We start from the raw sequence: 23,279 nt of genomic DNA on the forward strand, positions 1-23,279 counted from the left end.
AAAGGGTGTTATCAAATTTCCTTTCTCCTCCCTGGTACCTTAGAAAAATGTGCTCCCTGTAGGAAACAAGGGAAAAGCTATCAGTTCTGTTTGACTGAGAGGTCAACATTTTTGCTATCACTGGACAATCACATGGCAGGAAAGCAAGTCCTTCAAAATCATGGGCAGGAACAGCACACAAGATGATTTTGCTAACTGGAACAGTTTCATCTGGGGTTACCTGACCTGTACCCCTCCTTGACTTACACCTACAGTTTCAGGTGTGCTTCCAGTAGTGCTTTCCTTGTCCTTGATATTTCAGAATAATTTCAAAAGATGCCCCTACAAAGGTCCTTTTATTATTATTTTTTTTTACCATACCTTCACCAGCACCCATCTTTCATGGTCTCTAGCATGAATAACACTTCTCCATGCACTGTATCTGCAGCATTGGATTCCATTGCCTAAACATCTACAGACCCTGGGAAACATGCACCACGTCTGCAGTGTCAAATGGAGGCCAGGCAGCATGTCCCAGGAAATGTAAAATGGTATTAGGAATCTAAGTTTAGAGAACTGAATCCTACCCACAAACACGTACATTCCAACAAGGTATTTGCTGTAAAACTTCCTCTATTTATCTATGACAGTTAAGCTGCACCATCTCTTTGGCAGCAGTTAAAGCTTGAAAAGACAAGAACCCAATGGGAAAGAGTCTTTGAACAGATTTGAAATTTATAGATGAAATGGATGCCCTGACAGTTCTACCCAATTTATTTCCATTTATGCGTATGTCTTATCCATATTGTGGCTGCTATAGGAACACATAATTGAATAATGAGACTGAAATCACCACAGGAATGCTCTTCATTATAAAATGCTGAGATTTCTTTATACCTGTTTTTAAACAAGCAAAATATTTCCTAAATCCAAATGATGGAGTTTCATTTTTTCTGTTGGGAGTTGGCTTTTTATTTCTAAAACCAAAAAAATAAATGGAAAAAATATTTTGTTAAACAGCAGAATCACGGAAGAAAGCTGAAGGTGGGATCGAGTGGATATAGTGTGAGTCTGTGTGTGAGACAAGCCTGTCTCAGGTGTGATGCTGCTCAAAGACGAGGCATGATACATAAATTCAATAAAGTGGTTTTTTTTAAATAATAGGATAACGATATACTTTGGTTTAAGTGATAATTGAGATGAACAGTCATTGACAAGACTAATCTCAAAGTTAACCTTAGGTGAATTAGTTGATAATTTGGCCCTTGATCTGGATCAATTCATGTGAAATATTCTCAAGTTCTAATTTTATCTTCAATCCTATGAATGTAACTGCCATTAATTTCCAGTTATCTATAGAAAAAGAAATCTTGGCCCAGACACACTCTGCAGTGCAGCAAAACTTGGAAAAAACATATCTATTGCCAGCAATACAGTGAGTGGGAAAATCACCTGCCTGGGACTGTTGAATTTTTTCATGGAAGGCTTCTGTATTTCAGACTCATTGGATCGGCAGGTGTCCTCTTAATTACAGTACAGTCATAGCAAGTCTCCATAGGCAACCCATCTCAATGGAACCATCTCTGCAGGATTCCTTCTGGAGCACTGATGACCTTATCAGCATCATCTGAGCTGCAGTTTTATTTGTTTGAAGTAAAACCCAAATGTCAAGCACATAATTCTTTACATAGGCTCCAGCTCTAAAGCTTGAAGTACAGATGGCTTGATCCTTCACACTTTACACTTACGTTAGTAGGAAATCTGGATAATTAAGAGGAAAGAGTAAAAAGAGCAGTAGGTGCAATCAGGGGAATCTGTGCTTGGCCTCTAGCCCAGGGTGGTGAGGCTTGATTGCAGCCAGTGCTGCCTGGAAATCCTGAGGAAGCTTGCTGGCAGACGACCAGGAAAGATCACCCTGAGATGGTGCTAAGACACAGTCAGGGTGCATACCCAGACATAGTAGCTTGGAAACACTCACGAGCCCATCAAATGAGAAAGAGTAACAGAATTTCAGCCTCATCTTGAGTTGTTATTTACTCTAGCAAATTTCTGGTGAGTATTTAATGATGTAAAGATTAAATAACAGATAAGACACCATGATCTGACCCATGACCTAACTTATACCTCCTGGTATAATATATAACTTATACCTCCTGGACCTTGAAATATGTCAAAGTTTTAATGCTAGTGGGGCATACCACAAACAGGAATTCTTTAAAGTTGTTGGAATTGCTTGTGGCCAAAGCAGAAGACTGGCAAGCAGAAGTGCTGGCTTTCTCTTCAGGCTTTAGCAAATGAGCAAGTGGCATGCCCCCCTTTCTCCTCAGTTTCTCTCCTTTTGGAGTAACCGACAATACCAGCCTACCTTGCAGATCTTTTATGAAGAATCAACATTTCTTTTTCACAAAGCAATTTGAAATCTTGTGCTGACTGATACTAACAGGCCCTCATATATGATAATATACTTAATTTTAAATCAGAAGACATTTTATGCCTTTCCAGAAGTCTCATAGCAACATGATTCATTAGAATAACTAATAAATGGCATTCATTTTCTATTATCCCAAGTTTCTGAAGTATATTTTTTTTTAGTTACTTTAAGCAGTGAAATAGTCAATAACAGTTACTGCATCCTTATTGTCAATTTATGATGGGTTTGTCGAGGGATGCAGGGGATAGAAATTCCTTATCATTAAAGACTTTGAAACTAATAAGTCTTAACTGCTTTTCTCAGTATTCCCCCAACTGCTAGGACGGGCTTCTTCAAGTGCCTTCCCAAGAGTGTGCCTTGCCTGTTAGATGACTTCTATTAGAGTATAAATGTTTCCACATCAGGAAACTTACATTGGTTCATTGGGTGGGAAAAACCTGGATAACCTGAACTGGCAACAGTAAACATTGCAAATGATGTTAAATATGAAAATTATTAGTTAGGTTCAAATTTCCCTAAACTTGGAGAATGAGTCATAAGGTATTGCTTCACTTCTCCTCCAAGGTAGGGGTGTCCAGCATCAGAAGGAATTACACCTATAGCTTTTTAAAATTAAGGGGCTTTTAAAACAAAATCCTCAAAATACAGACAGACAAATACCACTTTGCACCTCACAACTAAAACTCTGCCCTTTCAGGCTTAGCTTTCCGATGACATATTTCAACATCTAGCAGTTTTTCACCACTGAGGTAAAGAGGAAGAGCTGACAGAACCTTCTCTGCGCAGCAGTTCAAGCAGTGCCAACTACAATCCATTTACAAAAGCTCCCCTTTCTCTGGCCTTCTATTACCTCCCAAAGTGAAACTAAGAAACAGTCTGAGAAGCAGAGCTGCTGAGCCCATTTGACCTCTTTGCTCTTTTTCTAGGTTTGAGGTGCAGAGCAGCAGGGAAGAGGGCTTACAAGCAGAAGGGGGTGTGTGAGCAGCTATGCCTAAGGGCTAGCAAACTGGGGAGAGCTGCAAGAGGAACATGATAATCTCCTTACTTGAAGGCATTCTTAGATTGAAGTGTATCGTTTGGTGAAATGTGTCATTTTTGACAATTCCACTGAGACCTGGGTTTTGGTTACCGTCATAGGCGATGCATTTTTACTTTTCTTTGCACAGTCCTGAGGATGCTGAATCATTAGTATGTCACAGAAAAGTTCTAGTAGCAAAAGTTTCCATCCCTGAGAAGCACAGCAGAGGCATACACAAGCTCTTGGTTTCTGTCTGTCACTTCTGTGACCTCGGGACATGGGGCTCTCAAGATAGCATATCCCATGTTGGGTAAACGTCAGTAGAGCCTGCCACTGCAGTATGGAGAGGGCAATGTCAGCAAGGTAGGGTGGATAGTAGATGATATGAACTCTTCCCTATCTCTGCAAATGTCCTGGCAGTCTGTGAAGGGCGTTATTAGAACTGTGCTATCTGTCTCAACATTGCTGGCTGACCGCAAACCGACTCAGAGGCCCTGTAGAGAACTTGTCTATATCTGGCTTCAGCGGACCACGGACGTTTACCCAAACACCGCTGCATCTGCTTGACCACAAAAACCACACATCTCCTGTTTTGTACCCTCATCCCAGCAAGTACGCCCAGACCCCAGAGGATGAAAAATTCTCTGATAAGACGGTATGGGTGCTTGCACCACCACCGAGTGAGGGGTGAGGCTATGCAAAGCAGCTCTTGGAAGGAGCAGAGACTTTTGGGTGAACAACTCTCAAATATCTATAAAAGAACCGTGACAACCAGCACCAAATGGAATTCCCCATCTGACGTGAAGTCAATCCGGGCTGACGGGATCCCCAGCTCCATGCGGTGGTAGCTATTGCACCTCTCTTTACTTTATTTTTCCTCTCTTTCTCTCCATTTCCTGCCTTTATGTGAGTACCATTAAACTTCTTTTCTTTATGGCATTTGACCTCATTTGTGTCTTAATCTTACTCTGGGAATCACAAAGAATCTCCCCAGACCCGACCATTCCGGGCCTGGACACAGTCTTACCTTTCTCACCACCTTCCCATGCTCCAAGGGTTCTGGCTGTCATTCAGATGATTGTTCAAGGTAGCAATTTATCTGATGAGGAGCATTTTTGTTGATGAGAAAAGTTATACTGCAATCCTCTTATAACTGTTTTACAGAGACTTGAAGGAACCCGAGACACAAAGGGGATGTCATGCAATTAAGATAAAAAGAACAAGTCAGAAATAAATTTTAAAAAAGAGAGAAAAAAAAAAAAGCTACGGCTTTTGACTCTGTGTCCCCCTGCAATCAGAAGTCCATTGGCACAGAGGGGTTTCATAATTTCTGTTTAGCAGAAAAGGCAAATGGGTCATTATTGCTTTCTACTGTCTTAGAACAGAGAAGGCACTTTGATTTCCTTACATATACACCAGCCACCTTCCATACCTAGACAGTACCTGGAACTGAATTATACAATGTGAATTATTCCTCTAATGGCAGGACAATTAATGTGTGTAGCTAAGATAGCAAGACAGAAAAAGAGCTCTCCTTAGAACCAGTGCTTTATTATCAGCCACCTTCATGTTGAGGAGCCTTAGGGCTCACTGAGGCTTGAAAGACAGTCTGCTGATATGAGCATGTGATAATATCTCCACCAAAGAAAGCTCGCCCTGGTCAGATGCACATCAGGGTTATCCAGAAACAGCAGTTTCCTCTAGCCTCTAGCCTACACCTTCTGCATTGTTATTATGGCCAAGAGCAATACATGCACCACTTAACAAATTGGAGAGATTATTTTATTATTTATGCACAGCTACATCCTATAGACATCAGTATTGCATATAGATACAGCCTTCTTATGGAATAGCATGTTGAAGATGCACTTACTGTCTTTGATTCAAGATAAAGATACTTAATTTGCAAAAAAAAAACCAAACCAAAACCCTTTTCTTATTTTGCCTGTCTCACTGCCTATTGCTCCATGCATTCTCCTGTCCTACTTGGCTGGATCAGTCTGAAAGTTTGATCTCAGAGAAGTATTTTTACCAACCTAGTAAAAAAAAAAAAAAAAAGTGGTGGTTCTCTGAAGTCCTCATTGGCTCCTGTGCAGTGCAGCAACACACAGTACATATTCAATGGCCTATTGTTTGTAGTGGTTTTCCCCACCTCTTATCTTCTGACATAGGTACTTCGCCAGAAAAGAGGTCCCACAGTGAATATGAATGTTTCCCTTGTTCTTGGTGTGTCTCAGAGTACAGTAATTCTCACAGAAAATAGTTTCCAGCAAAACTAGACATTCTCCATCTAAAGCAGACACAGCAATAGAAGCAGTGAAGAAATAGCAACTTTGCAATGAAAATAAACTGTCAAATCAGACAAATGTAGCAGAAGGTGCAAAGACACTAGTAATAATGGATTTTGTGCAGATTTCTAGCTAATCCCAAGACATTTGGTTTATTGCAACTGTAGCTCCACTTATTAGGAAAGAGTCATATTTCATACTCCAAGATCAACACCCTTGGTTATTTGTCACTCTGAGAATTGATGAGTTTTGAATATAAATACTAGACATTAGTCAACAGGCCAGTACTTTTGATTAAGGCTACTGAAGTCAAAGGCCTTTTGGGGAAACTGTATAAACACTGAACACACATGGACATGACTGATAATCATACACTTTCTATGCAATATCACATTTTTCTGCCACACCGTATTAAGGCTCCACATGGTGGAATCCATGGCCCAAATGCTACATAGTGGTCTGAGGTCTCTTATTCCTCAAAACATTTCCACATGTGGTTCATTTTTAACTCTAACTGTAGATGATGGCCAGAAATATTTCAATTTAAGTTTTTTATTGTTATTTTTGTAAGCCAAAATTAGGCTGTCGCTCATTCAAATCCATCTGGCAATCTGAACATTTGCATTCATTACAAGAAGGAGTGATTACGATTTCTTCCAAATAACTGCTGTTTGAATTAACTAAGATCACAGATAAATACAGATTTCCTCTACTTCATAGGCCTTAGGGAGGTTTAAAGTACAGAGGTTGTTTTTGGAGATGCTTCCTCTGCATTTAGCAAACAAGGCACAGTCCTCTAATGGGTACATGCCTCAAATACTTACTGCTAATTCAGCATCAGCTGACAGGTTTATCTACACTAGTGTTTAAGTTCAGATCCGGAGGGCACTTGGGAAATGAACTCCTAGTAACGCTCACTTCACTGTGCTTTGAGTCACACCAGAAAGCTATCTTGGCACACACAACCTGGTTTCTTTGCAAATTAAAATGAACTGGAAGATCATTACATGAACCACTAATAGGAACTCAGTACTCAAGACTGATCTAGAAACAGACTGGAGTGAAATCCCCTGGAAGGTGTGTAGTATGGACAACGGATCCACAGCATCAGCAGTTTTGTTCTAGATACCCATTCTCATCATGTTGCACTATTTGGTAACACAATCATTTTCTAAATTGCTAGGTTACTGTCATTTGAAAAAGTTTTCACAGAAAAAGCACTAGATATATCTGGTAGCTGATGTACTTACCTACTCTTGTTTCTCCCTCCCATGAGCTTGAAGACAAACTATAGCTACAGAAGATATAGATAGAAGTCATCATGCTATCATCAAATAAATTAAAAGGAGAAGATCTGCTCAGTTACAGGATTTCAAAATATTTTCCCTTAAAGAATAATTAGAACATTAAAGAGAACATAATATGAAGGCTATTTCAAAACACCAAAGTTCATATAATTACTTCATCAGGCATGTTGTTTGAGCAAAGAACCAGTTCTTGTTTTGAGCAAAGCCTGTTCTTAATGATTTCCAAGAAGCTATACCATATTCTGTCTGAATCACAGGATGGTAATGATTATGAATAACCTGAAGTATTCAGTGGGTGTGTGGTTTGCCATCATGTATGAAGTGAGTGGCTAAGTCAGAAGCAGAACAGAGGAATTTTGACTACAGTGGGTCTTGACTGCCTTAACCATAAATGTTACTTTATAAAGCTGCTGGCTAATGACAAAATAAAAAAACCCAAAACCTCATGCTTTAAAACCTTTACTCAAATTATTCAGCAATTAGCAGGGGAAAGCAGATCACATTCAGGTCCAAATGACTCTTTGCCCCATTAGTTTTCTTCCTATACCCTACAGAGTCATATGAGTATTTAGCAGGATTCACCTTCATCTCTGCCAGCACTACACCTTAATGAGCCAGATGGTTGCTCTGGCTCCAGTCTTGCAGTGTGTATTGCTTGACAGAGTTCCCTGCCTCCACAGCACAGGCAGTGTGGCACCGGGCGTGAAGCAAGGCAGGTGTAGGAGGAGAGTTACTCCATTCTCCCAAAGGGGAAAAGAATTATTTCTAGTAGGTTTTATCAAAGGACTCCTTCTCTAGAAAGTGCTTTGTAACCTGAACGAGCAGCTCCCTGTTCAAAGACACTGCTGTGTCACTATCAATTACCTGTGAAGGACCACCAGGATAAGCAAAAGCACTTGAGGTGTGAGATATGACATTATCTCATTACAATGAATTAATAAAACAATAACTTGAGCCAAGCAGGGTATTATATCAGTAATTGGCCTTGATACACTCTTTAATAGGAATGTGACAGTCCAGGTTACAGGCAGGCTTCAGAAAAGGGACTGCAGCATGATGAGAAATGTTGCCCCCAAATTAGTATCACATGTACAATGAGTTTTACATTCAAATATCTGGGCACAATTCCCTTACTACCCAGAAACCAGACTTGGCCCCATTAAATTCAAGAGGCAATTTGCCACAGAGTCTAAGACAAGGATTACAGAATAGCTGATTGCTTTCTCTCTCTTTACTTTGTTGTTTCTTTCAGTTTTCCTTCTTGCCCTGCAAAGAGCTTTGATTGACCTGCAGAAATACAAGTGGTTACCTTGGAAAGTATGTACATGGGGAAGGTTTTGTCCATGCAATGCTAAGTATTACTGCAGGAGCCAGTGCTGACACCGAGCTACTGCAACCTCTGAGCACTGGGCTTGAAAAACTCAACCTCACACTCCGATGGAGAGATAATTTGTGTCACTTAAACAACCTCATCTTTCACTGCTTCCACTGCAGGGACTGAGACAAGCGTTTCCATGGTGCAGAACAGCACTGCGCATGCCTTAGTGAAATCAGAAACAAACCCCTCTTCTCTCTATTGGGAAAGTCCCACTATGCAGCTGTAGCTGCCGATCCATTAGAATATTGTTTCAGATCTTCAGAAATTGCTTTTAACATGTATCTCTTTTTTTTCCCCTGCAGAACAGTTGGTAATATACATGGGTTTAATATGGAACTTAGTCTAAGTAATTATATTGTAATTAGTATAACTAATTATGCTGACGGAGAAAGCAACAGTGATGAGAAAAAATAAATGAGAAATGGTTATATCCATGGAAAACTTTCCTATTAGCAAATATGATAGGTTCCCAAAATTTGAAGGGAACCAAAGGAAAATATGAACTTCCTGGATGGTAGTAAAGAATCCACCATCACTTCTGTTTCCACAAGCTCTTAGCAACAGCTTCTACACTGTTTCTACAGGGACTAAACAGAAAAAGAAAACCAATGCAAAGGGCCACTGAATCAATGCAACCCATTCTGGACATTTCAGGAAAAGGAAATTAAAACCCAGAAAACAGTTTGATCAAGTGAGCAAAACCAAACATTTTTTCTTCACCATAGCAAATGAATCTTCAGAAATGAAAGCTTATCATATTTTCACTCTACTTCTCATAGAAGATGTAAAAAATTGTTGCTTTGAATACCTTTAAACATTATAAAGAGGATTTCTTTACTCTTATATCCTACCAAGATTATATGTTGTATTGAACAAAGGCTTTTTATCTCTTTCAAATGCTCTATGTATTAACATAACCTAATTTAGTATGTTCCATTATGCCCAATCAAGATTTTATTAGTTATAATTGATTTAAATGGGCAGATATTTTCCTTCCAGTTTGAGCCAAAATTAGCACACAACCAACTTAAATCAGCAGTTTCCCAAATTGTTACGGTATTCTGGACCAGCAACCCCAGAAAAAGTAGACCCTAAAGACTCAAATTTTACAAAATAACCTCAGTGTTGATAATGGATAAAGAGAAGTTTTGGAATCTTAGCAGCTAATGGGTGTTTGAAACCCCAGATTTGACCTTTGTAGTTTGACCCAATCTGCAATTTTAATATAAATGATGCAGGCCTATTTACTCACCATGCTCAACCCAGGGAACATAGCCTAGCCTTGAATTGTGAACACAGTAGAACTGTGAACACATGTAGATCTACCCATGCGCCTGCCCAGATGCAACACTAGAGAAAGGGCTAGTGACAGTCATCTTTAATGACACACAAGCTGGGAAGAAAATCCTGGAATGACAGGAACTGAAACAAAAGGCACACAAAGTATAGCAGAAAGAGCAGCTAGAACCTTTGACGAAATTCAGTACTAATAATTTGCCCTCTGTCATTTCATTTTCTAAACATATCTTAGGAACTAAAAAATGTAAAAAAAAGGGAAAAGCAATAAGAAAGTATCTACAGATTTTGAGAGTCCTACCACCAAGGCTTGGCAACCTCTTTTCCAAAGGACCCTACACTGCTGTGACATACTCAGAAGTAACAGGACACACACTATGAAAGGACATTCCTGTAAGGTGCTTGTCTATTGTCTTAGTATGTATAATATGGCATATCCACATTGTAACATAAGATTTTCCCATAGTCTAATACCAACAGTGAATGTTTTCTGCTCAAACATACCTACAGTTGGAGAGAGTTCAGCCACACGTTTTGTGTTGCTCCTGCATGAGCTCCTCAAAAAGCCTAAAACAGGTTTGGAGGCACCTGCACAAGTCTATAATGACTGAGCACTGGCAGGATGATACTTCACAAAATCAACTAACATTTGATCATGGAAACACATCTGTTGCTTAGACTCTGCCAAAGACTATTTTGACAGCTCTATATAAAGGCTCAAGTATTCCAGAGCATGGCATTTCTGTAGGTTTATAGAGACAGACTGGAGATAAAAAGGAAATCCTTCAGCCAGAAACCTTAGAGGACAAGGTTGCTGTGCTCCTTAAGTATCAGTCTGTTTAAAAAACAGAACTCAAGAAACAGAATGGTGTGTTAGGTTGACTGTGCCTCAGAGAGCCAGCCTGTAGATGGATGTGCTTTTTCTAAACCTGCTCTGTGTACTATTAGCTTACCAAGTGGTAAATTAGTCTTGCCTATGTAACACCCGTGCCATCATCACTGCTTGTGAATCTGCCCCTCTGGGAGCATTTTTTTTTTTAGAATTGCCAGCAAAGATGCAGCTTTAAGACATTCAAGTCCATCAGTGTGCAGGGGAGAAATCACTGGGCATGAGGAAATTTTACTGTGAATCATGCTTTTTGGGTGGGAGACTCAAGTAAAGATTAAATAAAGGTTTGAGGCATTTTCCCCCACAATATTGCACCTGGCAAATTTCCAGAGAGAAATAAACTGGGATGTAGGAGACAGACTGAAAGCTTCTCAAAGACAAAATGAAAAGCTACATTTGGGTCCATTTAAAAAAATTACACCATTTTAGAAGAAATGAAGAATATAAATCCAGTCGGAATGAAGTTAGGACCTTACTAAAAACTAAATTTCTCTTGTAATTTTTGTGGCTTTGTATTTCTATCACTATATTTCATCTACAGCATAAACATTGAAAATACAGCCTTTAATACCAGGCCTAAAAAAGACTTAAAGTTATTCCTTTTCTGAACAATGCTTTTCCAGCAGTGTAGATCTACAGTATTGGCAGACTTTAAACACTGTCCTTTAGACATACCGTTCCCCAGCGTGTTCTTTATTTCAGACAGACCAATACTTCAGCTGCCTCACAAAACCTCCTCATTTAGGATTTCTAGTTGAAAGATTTCCTTTTTTATGACAATGATGTCACAGATTAGTGAGGGTAGCTACTTCCTACCGACCCCTGTTATCCAAGATTGTGTTATATGTGGTTAGTTTCATTTTTCATTCTCTGCTTTCAAAATTAACTCAGCTGTGGATGAAGATATATATCCTATTAGTGCTATCCCTTTGGGGAATGCCTACAACAGCTGCAGCTGCCATTTCATTTTTCCTTAATACCCTTGTGTCCTAGAATACAAATAAAACAAATGTTGGAATCTTGTCCACTGCACACCCCACATCGTATTATTTTAAACATACTGTACAGCTACATAAAATGCCCCTGATAAGACATTGTTAGTCACTTGCAAAGAAGCCATTAGAATAACAGTTTGTGCCTCCATAATCCATCCCACAATAAAGAAATTCCACACTGAATACCAATAAATGAACCAAGATCTCATAAGCCTTCTTAACTCTGAACAGTGAAATATTAAAATACTGCAGAAACCATGACAGCTGACAGGTGGAGTCATTAGAAAAATGTATGCAAATCCAGCAGCAAATGACGCTGCATAAAGGGGTTTGCAGCTAATAACTTGTGCTGATGTGCAGTCCCATATTCTGAAAAGAAAACGTCTAACATTTATATTGATGACAAGTAAAACAGTAATATATTTAAATTCAGATATCTTTTGTCCTGCATTCAAGTTAAAGTTGGGAGATAGACTTAAAAAACTAATAATAGAGATCTCAGATCTTGCTTATACTTACATTTTGACATGTCAGCTTATGTATTAAAATTCAGCTAAGGGTAAGAACCCAACATTATCATCAGCACTGAATTTCCATCTTGTAAGTAAAGATACTGTTACTGACTAAAACAAGACTGTGTCTTGTTCCTGTGCAGTCAAGTAGCAAAGAAAAAGAACTTCAGAGTCTTTGACTGATACTGTCTCATGCATTTGCTACTTCCATCCCCATTAGTGGTTGTGGTGGTGCATTTCTCTCCCTTTCCAGGCTGTTCTACACCCCGGGAGTTGCTGACTAGGCCTCAGTGCCTGGAGTAAGGAGTTAGGCAGTTGAGCACCCCTTGACCATACCAGTAACTCCTACTCGACTGAGGCAGAGTGGCACTGCCTGTGCTGGAACTCCCATTGACTGGCCAAAGCAGGGAATGAGAACGGAGACAACCCTGGCACGCTCCTGCTCGGATTGTAGCGCAAGGGGTAACCTGAGTGCAAGGAGACCACAGTTCTTGGAACTCTTGCCAAAATGCCCAACTCAGGTTGTAGCCAGGATGGGAATTTGCTGATGACTAAAGCCAGTCATCTCACAGCCTTATGAACAGTGGTCCTAAAGTGAGACCCTTTTGAGCTCTCCTGGCCTGCAGCGGGCTGCGACCAGCATCTCCCTCTCAGTGGGATGCCACTCAGAGCTTGCAAACCACCAAGTCTGTGGTACTAGAGGGGCTGTCGTGGAAAGTTGACGATGAGGCCTGGGTTGACACCCCTGTTCCTCAAGGCTCAACCCTTCACCTACTGAGGAATGCAAAAGGCATTGGACATGAGCATTTCACTGAACTCAAGGGGGGCTTATAACAGGTATACTTTATTATAATATGCATTGCAAGCTTGAAGCGTTAGGTTATTTTTGTGATTTTAAAAAAGTATTATTGATTTGCTTTGGTGCTAAAGTCCTATGGATAATCTTGAATTGTGCACAGATTCTCTCTCTCTCTCCCCTTCCTTCACATACAAACCGTTGTCCAAGTCTGAGACTAAGATTGGACCGAGCTGCACCTATATTCTATAAGGGTTTAGAAAGCAAGGGGGTCTATTCTGAACCTCATGAGTCAACGGCAGAATTCCCCTTACTCTTTATATTTCTGTAGATCTAAACTTTTGTCCAGGTCTGAGACTAGGAAAAGATCCAGATGCACCTAAACTCTGTGAGAATTTAGAAAGCAAGGTGGTCCACTCTAAACCTTGTGACTCGACACGACAATCTCCTTTACCCTCTTACACCTTTGATCTTTATAAGCTATATAAGCTATTTCCAACTCTATTTGACTCAATTTCAACTTGATTTATCTCTGTGCATTTACTCCATGCAATAAGTAATAGTTGAACCTTGACATCGAATCTTGTGCAGAGGCATTTCCACATATTCGTATTAAACCTATTTCACTCAAACTCTTTGGTGGTGATTCTTTAAGCAATCCAATCTAAACCACTCCTTTCATGACAGTGGAACAATATACCAAAAAAGGAGCTGATGATAAACACTACATTAGCAGGGAATGTAAAGGCCCGCTCAGTGAAGTAGTTTAGACACATGACTGCAGGAATGAAGTTCACGATGCTACATATCCTCTGCTGCAAATGGGGATACCGACTGGGACTAACAGCTGGGATTCACAACCAAACACTCTTGAAAAGAAAGGATAAGGAGGAAGAACAGCCAAGCCCAGCTAAAAGGACAGGTCTTGAACCATGACCTGCTGAAGGGTGCACAAAACCCATCATGTACACTACCAAGTGCCATCCAAGTACCAGCACTGTGGCAAGGGTTGCATTTCTATAGCGCCTTCAGCCCAGGTGCAATAAATGTTAATGAATTTATCTTTGTAATACTGAAGTACAGGAATGTTATCATCTTCAGACTACAAATAAGGACAACGTGACAAGGAAAAGTGCTGTTCTAAAGTGTGTCCTATAATGCACATATTTAGCCTCTGACAAAACCAGCAGTGAGGGGCAGTTGTGAGAATTCCCAGTTTCAAAGCTTTAGCAAATACACCATGACTATTCCAAAGCATAGCACAGTGGCTTAAAAAGAAAAGAGAAGCAGAGGTCTATTCTATTATCATCCTATTAAAAGTGAGTTGTACTCAGATTATATGGGATTTCAGGATCAAAGTAAAGATGATCCAGAAACCTAGCCACTTTTAATTGCTTTGAAAATGTATTTTTAATTATAGTACTCTTTCTGCAAGTATATCTGCATTTCCCTTGAACCTCATTTGAAAACCATACAAGAGAGTTTTAACAGACGAGGATTAGAAAGTCAGTATTTTTATTAATATAAAGTCCATTCAAAACTGCAAAGTAAGACCCTATTAACATTTCTTTCATCCATTCAGTAGCTTGTACCATGCAAACTGGCATCATCTGCAGCATCACTAACAATCTCAAACACGGGTACCTCCCCACACTAACCAAATCTGTACAAATTACCTAACAAGGAGAGTTCATTGTGAATTAAGATACTCAAATGCTAAAAAACCCCACATATCCAGGGACTGTTTCTCCCTAGGATTCCATTAATAGTCTTCTCAAAAAAAAAAGAGAACATAATAAAGTAACTGTAATAATCACTTTTCTTTAGGGTTTTATGGCTTGGGAACTTCTACTAATAATCTCAAACTAATCGGCAAACGATACCAGAAGCAGTGCTGGTTTCTGCGAGGGCTACACATGCTCATCAGGTAATAAATGCTGTGTATTTCCATGGGTGACCGCCAGCCCTTGGCAATGGCATTCGCTTACGGCTGACCAGGGACCTGAAGCTGTAACCAAGGATGGGAAGGCTGGTGAGTGAGGGGAACTGGTACAGGGTGCTGTGCTCATGGCAGGGCACTACAGAATATGGGAGAAGAGCCAAACTGGATTATTTTTGTCAGTCTTGCCACTGTGCCTCTGCTATTCTTAAAGCATGAAGCAGCTAAGTAGTCTCATGATAACTGGCATCTCTAACTTCTTATTCATGTCCTTCTTCAGCCCTCTTCCTCCACTATATCTGTTAGCAATTATTCACAGAATCAAACAATCAACTCCTTCACAGTGAGAAACAAGAGAAAATACCACACAGAAAGTATGCAACCATATTAATGATAGTTTGGAGTCTTCTGGACACTTTAGTTTTATTAGTGTCTTTTAAAGTAGAAACTGTTCACTACAAAGATAAATGAATTACACTAGTTTAGTCATTCCCCAGACTATCTGTACATTCACAGTGCATTTGCTAGATTTGGCCAGATTTCCATGGCTAGACCCACAGCACTGCTGTCAGGGCAACACCAGTGATGATACAACATTTTCTGACCATGGAGCCAGACTGTGAGAATCACATTCTAGCCTGGAGAAAACACCTCAAATCCCAGTTCTGGAAACTCATTAATTAATTAATTAGATCATGAGGGGACTGGAGCATCTCCCTTGTGAGGAAAGGCTGAGAGAGATGGGCCTGTTTAGTCTAGAGAAGAGAAAATTGAGAGGAGATCTTATCAATGTCTACAAATATCTTAAAAGCAAGTGTCAAGAGGATGGGGCCAGGCTCTTTTGAGTGGTGCCCAGTGACAGGATAAGGGGCAACAGGCACAAACTGCAACACAAGAAGTTCCATCCAAATGTGAGGAAGAACTTCTTTATTCTGAGGGTGCCAGAGCACTGGAACAGGCTGCCCAGAGAGGCTGTGGAGCCTCCTTCTCTGGAGGCGTTCAAAACCCACCTGCATGCAACTCTGTGCAACCTGCTCTAGAAGAACCTGCTTTAGCAGGGGGCTGGACTAGATGATCTCCAGAGGTCCCTTCCAACCCCAGACATTCTGTGATTTATGCAAAATGAAACAGATCGGCCAGAAGTCTACCTGCACAGACAGGAGGAAAACCAGAAAACATGAGATTAATCCTGATGAGAAGGACAGAACTGAACCTGAGTTTCCTGTGTCCTGGGGGAAAATCATCATCACACAGTTACTGGCTTAAGGGCTTCTGCCTCCAAGACTGCAACTCTAACTCACCACCTTTTTAAGTCTCACATACCTGCAAAGTGTATTTTATTGCAGATCCAGTGGACCTCATGCAGAAATACAACTGTGATTTCAATGTGAAACAGTTTAACTTTAAAATGTCTTTGTCCTCATCACTATTCGGATAGTCCTATTTGGTCCATTTGAGAAGTAAATAAGAACTTGGTCGTTCATACTGTAATAAACCTACAACTAAACCAAAAAGGTTTCTTGAAGAGGAAGCCTGCAAGAGGAATAGACAGGCAGATAAAAGGAAACTGTGATCTCCTTATAACTTATGGAAGATACCAGACACCTGCAAGTAGACTCCAGAGAAAAATTTTACCTTTTTCAGTAACTGCTTTGAGCGTTACTCTTTTTAATCTGCTAATGAAGGATCTGTACTGTTCCTTAGTTTTGCAGAATTCCTCTGGGCATCATAATTACAGATCAATTTCACAAATACAACCTTCAATTTTACATGAAATGAGGATATGGCATCATTTCTGCTCTTGGCTGTGCTGATAATATCCATAATCAGCAAAGTGATTTCCAAAGAGAACAGAAGGCAGAGAGCTTGCAATGAAAAACATGCAGAATCCACAGATAAAAACAAGAAATGGATGGGCAATGTGTGTGGTAAAATATGCTTGGGTCTCAAGCAACGATGTATCATGTACTTGAGAAATGACATATGGCACTTGCCTACAACCCTGGCTGGCTAAACGCCCAGTGCAATGTGGATTATACGTAATTGTTTCACACCAGTGAAAAACCCCTTCTGCATATTATAAACATTCATATTGACTCCCTACTTGGGAGACAGAAGATAGTGACACAGAGAAAGTTATTTTAGAGAGGAGTACAGTGGGTTGCAGTACAATTGGTTCAACATATGACATTGTCTATCTACATAGCATATCTTGAGACATGCCCAAATATTGTTTCTAATTTCACGCTCTCTGTATAAATATGTATTACCAAATAAATAAAATTCCCACCTATAAATAGTGCAGGAGTAAGCAATTGTTAAAATATTTTCTTATTGGATACACGACCCCATAGCACCTGGGAAGGTGCACAGAGCATCCTTTCTCAAATTTTCTGTTGTGGGAAAAGAAAACAATAGCCTAGTATAGCTATCATTAATTTAAACTTGAGCTGCTGCAGCAAAACAGAAAAACCCTGTTACTCCCTACTTCTTACTGATTTTTATTTCTTTTTCAAAAGTAGTCTGTTCAGAACTACTTACATGTGATCCTGTGGGTCCTTTCCAGCTTGAGATATTCTATGATTCTATGGCCGCAGCCATCTGCCAGCCTTGACCTCAGATCAGAGGACTCTTCTCCATATCTCCTAAGCTAATTATGGCCCAGACACACTTGAACTCCATTTTATGCTACATGCTTTTGTTTAGGACATGCTCATTGTATGTTCTTATGTTTTGAAGATTTTCTTTGGTGACTTCTGGAGACACTATGGTGCTTCAGCAGTGGCAGGATACAAGTACCCAGCTCTGCTTGTTTGCTGAAAAACCTTTCCATCATCTCCTCCCAACCACCACTTCCTTACCTATAATTATGCTATTCAGTTCTTACTACCAAGTGCTAGAATTATAGAAACATCTTATTTGAAATGACTGCTTTCTTGCTTGCAAAACATTTGGCTCTGCCCTTGCAGGAATAAAGCTGTTTTATGCTATAAGTAAAGAGAAGGTTGCAATGCCACATGGCTGCTCATTATCGCTACATGAAACTAGCTATAAAAAAAATAAAAGCACATGCACCATAAGTTCACTTCTAAATGGACAGGGCTCAATTTCCCTTACTCTTCCATTTCCACAGCTCAACCTGTGTGATTGTGAGACACCCAGCAAGATAGCAGGAGGGATAGGGCAGATGTCTGCCACTTGTCGACAGGAACCAATAGCAGGAAGGTCACTGGATTTTCATCCAAATTTCTTCAACTGCTTTCATGAACCGTATCCTCTGCCTTTCATTATATATTCACTTGCAGCCTTTACTGCTTGTCTGCTGCTCCTGGTATACATCTGGGTGTTGTCAGGGTCCATATATCTGTCTGAGTACTGCCAACTGTTACCCATATGATTCCAAAACACGACATTAGATTTAGATGTATCAGAAGAAGAATCTGATCCTATTTCCAGAAAAGTCTACCTAATTTCTGTTGTGGATGTCAAAAGGAACTGATCGCCTGAAGAAGCCAATAACCTTTTTGTAACATGCACTTGAAGCCACCTCTTTTTTTTAAGGAAGTCTCAGTTATTTAGTTCTACCTTATTTTGACTTAAAAAAAAACGAACAAAGCAAAGATTAGCAATTTACGTCTTTGACTCACTGGGTAGCAATGACTGAATTGAGTTCTCACTGCTTTGTTGGGAAGCCATTGAGTTCCTTGATCCCATTCTGCTAACAGAGAAATGAGGCATGAAACTGGTCAACATTATCATGTTATTTAGTTTGTTAAATTTCTCAAGATTCGTTCATTCATTACACTCTTGAGAATTTAGTCCTGTGTTAAATCTCGCATTATTTTTCTTTCAACATCTTCAGAAATATTTTGAGGTTTTCTAATTAGTTCTTGAACTTAAATGATCTCACAAATACATCAGTGCATCTGCATCTGATGAATCCATTCCCAAAATGTCCATAAGCAGCAAGCACTGAACAAGAGATGATAAATAAAACTTTCCATTGATGGACCAAATTTAGTTGATGTCTTAAAACACTTTACAAATATGGACACGTGAAATGTTTCTCTTTTTAGAGATAGGGAAACAAAAGCACAAACTGATTAAAAAAATTAGACAAACAAGCAGCAAAGTGTGGAAGAAAGCCCACTTTTCTTGATTTTCATCCCATTAGTCATTCAATGCACTAAATCAGAACAGCCAGACTGAATTCTGATCTGGCTCTTAAATGCTTATGCATATGCAGAAGCATTTAAAATTTTCAGTCCTTTTTAATAAATTTGAATAAACAAGTAGCATATCAAAAGCCACCTTCTATACTGATAGAGCTAATACTGCTTTCTATTACAGATCACATTTGAGAATTTATGTCTGTATTATGCCAAATGAACAAAAAGTAAGAGGACCATTTTAAGCAGCGCACGCTCTGCCTCAAAGCTTTTAAACCATGCTTTACCTCATTTTTCTTCATGGTCCCAAATTAATAATCTTAGTATAGAGAAACATTGCTAAATGCTTAATCATCTGCATGTACAACACATTGCAGATTCAATGCATACACACGCGCGTGCACACACACACATGCAAAACTGAGAACCATGCCAGTTTCCAGATGAAAGACTATCAGTTCAAAGAAGACTCATGCCAGTACAAAATCTTCACGTGCCTTGGATGCTTCCAGATACCTGAGTTCAATAAATATGTTAACCAAGTCTTTTACAATGCCATTTTATTTTTCCTTTCCCACTGAATGGAGAACAGAACAGATGGTTCAGGCGAGTGACTGCTGCTGATTCTAGCTTTGCTTGTCATTGAAAGACCCAGCTATCTGGACTTCATGCAAGGACTGTGAGAAACGCGGATGGCTGCTTCCGTGCGTGATGGGCTTATTGGTCCCACTTTGTATCAGGCCAATGGATGTCTGCTGTTTGATTGCTTTCTTTTTATTAATTCTGTGAACCTCTGCCATTTTGAGAAACAGAACATGATATACAAGTCAGTATTGAGAGATTTTAATCACAGACACTATAAATGTCCATGTTTCATATGGATTGATGATAAACACAAAACCCACTTATGATATCTTGCACATAGGAACTACATATTCTTAAAATCTTGGCCAAATGTTAATAAATATAGGAAATCTAAGAAGTCCTTTTTCAAGCCTGCCAGTTGTTACAAGTGTATATAAAATTTTATTTCTTTATGGCCAATTAATTTTTATTATGACACGCTTAGGCATATAGTTTAGTTTTAGGTAGTCCAGTGAGGAGTAGGAGGATGGACTCAGTGAGGAGGATGGACAGGTTCCTTCCAACTTAAGATAATCTACAATTCTACAATTCTATGCAAACAGCAGCTGAATGTAGGTCCTATTCATCCTTTCTAACACAAGTTTTTTTATGTGTATGTATGAAAAGCATTTAACTGCTGTATTTTAAAAATTCTGTTAACATAACACATCTCTGGAACATTGTAACAAATTCTAGGAAAAAGAAAAATTGCAACTGATAATAATATGTGATAAAGTGTCACCAAAAAAAATGTCAAAAAAAAAAAATCTCAGTTTTGGGACAAGAGGTCTTCCAAAATAAAATAATGAAATCTGAAGCCATAACAGAAATAGCTGGAAATTAATGGCTTTCAGTCCAAAGATGCAAATTAGAAGCAAGTTTGTTTTTTTTTTTTAACTTGAATATTGCTGATCTCCTTTATACCCAATTACCATGACATAATAGTCATGCTTATTCAAGATGTGACAGGAAGACCCCGTGGAGGGAGATCCTGGGCCATTACACTTGTATCAACAAGGTTTAGTATGACTTGGGATAGAGCTGGGAGCAACACACACTGTGTAAAGCAAGGCAGTCATCTGGGGTACCAGCTTAGCTGCATGAACCATCCAGACCATCTTGGGAAGAGTGAAAGAACCTAGGAAATCCACACAAGTTTCATCTCCACCTCTGCCTTGATCAGAAATATGATGTACAACTTTAAGTGCATGTCAGTCAAATCCAGTCTTTTCTTCACTGTCCCTTATGAAAAAAAATACTTTCCTGCTAACTCCGAGTAACTCCTGTCATTGACAAAGCTCTTGGTTGAACCTATTGTTCCTTGCAGAAAGGCAGAAAGAAAAAAGGCTGTAGCTGGTCCACGAATAGCATCAGTGATATGACCCTGTGTTTAAGCTGTTTGCTCCTCATCTTACGTTTAGTACTATTTCTAGCTAGTTTTACACACACACACACACACACACACACACGCTACCTTAAGTATTTTACATAGGTGGTAGGATGTTAGATTACGTATGTATATATATAAAAATACCCACCATTGTTTCTGCATAAGCATCACTGAGAATTAGCAGAGAACATTCAGCCAAATCGGGTGACATTTTTTCCTCTGTGTCCTTGTGATTACAGGAATATGACTATTTGAGTAGGAGGTGTCTTCTGACTACTGATTTTTTTTACACTTAGAGATGAATACCATCAAAATACAGAATCCAAACTGATATATCACTGCTGTATTTCAGTCCACAAGACTTTGGGGTGTTCAAAACCAAGACTCAGATATCGGGAATTCACCTCTGCAAGAGGCTTAAATCTTCCTAGCAGGAGAGCAGCAATTACAGCTCCTAGCTTTCTGACTCCAGAGAAACAGAAAGATCTCATTAGAAATTTTCTATGCAGCAAAACCTGCTCTCTTCTGTCAACTTGGCAGCTATGTAGCAGGCATGGATAGCCTCCCAAATGACCAGCTAAAGATCAAGACAGAGATCAAGACAGTCAGTAACTCCAGCTATTCCCTTCCTGTCAGCAGCAGCCCACCCCTTGTGTCTCACTCCAGGATGCTTCTTGGGCATTATAAGCTCAAACTTTTGTGGATGGTATAAATTAAGGAAAAACTTAGCATAAATTAAAGAACACTGAAGTGAAAAGTATGTGGAGGAACCAGCAGGGCTGGGGTGTCGGCATGTGGATGAACTGAGAGTGAAGTTTGAAATGAGCCATTGATACGTCTCATGCAGATATGTTGATTTCAGACTGGGCCCAGCCCTGCAGGATGAATGAGTTTTCCACCTTACAGGGAGATCTCTCTGCATATAAGGCATGAAAGAGCATTCCCAAATGAGCTTTATGTTGACCATTCTGGTAAAAAGAAATACCAGGTTGCATTTCACATTTCATTAAGAAAACCCCATCTGGCATGAGCTGGAAACGGGACTGACAGGAGGCAGCAGGGTGCAGCCATGGCCAGCAGCTCCCTGTGGCCTGGGTGCCCCAGGGTAGCAGTGCAGGGCCTGGCAGCCCAGGCTGTCCCACCACCCCAGCCCAGAGCAGGACACCAGGCACCAGGGACAGCCCCAGCCCCGGGCACCAGGCACTGCCCTGGGGATGGGGACAGGCCAAGGCTGGCTGGGCTTGTGGGCAGGCCCAGCCTGGCGGGGCTCATGGCCAGGTAGGGCCGGGCTGTGGGGAGCTGGAGGCCAGCTCTGCTGCAGTGTCACTGGGGCAATGGGCTGACAGCTCTGGGAGTCTGACATGGGCTGTGGGTGGGATGGGGGAGACCCCAAATTGGGCAAGTTGGAGGCTGTAAGGCCTATCAGTGCCCCAACAACGAGCTCCTCGTCTGCGTCTGCTTGTAGCTGAACCCAGCTGGGAGCAGGAGACGCAAGGCCCTGCGTGTCTCATTGAGGGGTTCAGACGTCAGGACCCTGAATCTGGGTCATTCAGAGCTTCATCCAACCAGCTCCTGCATCAGGCAAACATGCAGTTCAAGTTCAAATCACGGCAATGATGAAAACAACTGAGTTGGGATGTCAAGAAGGCCACTGAAATATCCAAAACAAGATTTAAAGAGTGGACATTAAATATGTACTTATGATGTAATGTCTATCATATACATTGCTTTCTTCCTCACGGCAAAGTTTCCACCACACCATTACCCTTGTCCAAGGCCAGGACAAACCTATTGTGCTGTAGCTAGCAGACAGCTTCAAATTCTTTGACTTTAAAATTTAATGAACCACCTAATCTTTCACAACCATAATTGTTTTGCACATATTGCTTATCATAAAATATGTATCTAATCCTGACTCTTCACTTCCTATTTATGCCAGTAAATAGATCCCTGTTCTGCACAGGCAGCCCTGTCACCGTGCTTTAAGTCTGGGAGGACGTGCAGAAACCTTTGTACAATAATTGTGGAAAGTTAGTGGGGTAGAAGGAAACGTTATCAGCCATTATCTCCTGCTCCAGACGATGTTAGGAGAATATAAATAAATCCAGACACTGCAAATGCTAGGCCATTGCTGCAAGCTAAGCGATTAAAGTATTTCAGATTCCTACAAGTCTATTTAAAGCAACTTAAATCTTTTTGATAGCCAGTAGTTCACTACAGCCTAGCTGCTTGCACAGGCTAAGCTTCCCTAACATGCTGCACAAAGTC

The 23,279-nt window shown here is 40.2% G+C and overlaps 2 long non-coding RNA genes across 4 annotated transcripts; both read left to right on the plus strand.

The window, feature by feature from the left end:
- Positions 1-3,870: 3,870 nt before the first annotated feature.
- LOC114013422 (uncharacterized) lies at positions 3,871-12,512 on the plus strand. 3 transcript variants are annotated; one of them, XR_008745410.1, is made up of 4 exons: positions 3,871-4,272; positions 8,276-8,340; positions 8,518-10,095; positions 12,347-12,512. It is a non-coding gene; the product is annotated as an uncharacterized LOC114013422 (long non-coding RNA). The 3 variants fall into 3 exon arrangements; XR_008745409.1 differs by having other exon boundaries at positions 8,518-9,092; positions 9,933-12,512; XR_003556375.2 differs by having other exon boundaries at positions 8,518-12,512.
- Positions 12,513-12,520: 8 nt separating this feature from the next.
- On the plus strand, positions 12,521-19,540 carry LOC129783646 (uncharacterized). Its single transcript, XR_008745411.1, has 2 exons — positions 12,521-14,816; positions 17,962-19,540. It is a non-coding gene; the product is annotated as an uncharacterized LOC129783646 (long non-coding RNA).
- Positions 19,541-23,279: the final 3,739 nt, after the last annotated feature.

The sequence above is a fragment of the Falco peregrinus genome, chromosome 1 (assembly GCF_023634155.1).
Source record: "Falco peregrinus isolate bFalPer1 chromosome 1, bFalPer1.pri, whole genome shotgun sequence".
Lineage (NCBI taxonomy): Eukaryota > Metazoa > Chordata > Aves > Falconiformes > Falconidae > Falco > Falco peregrinus.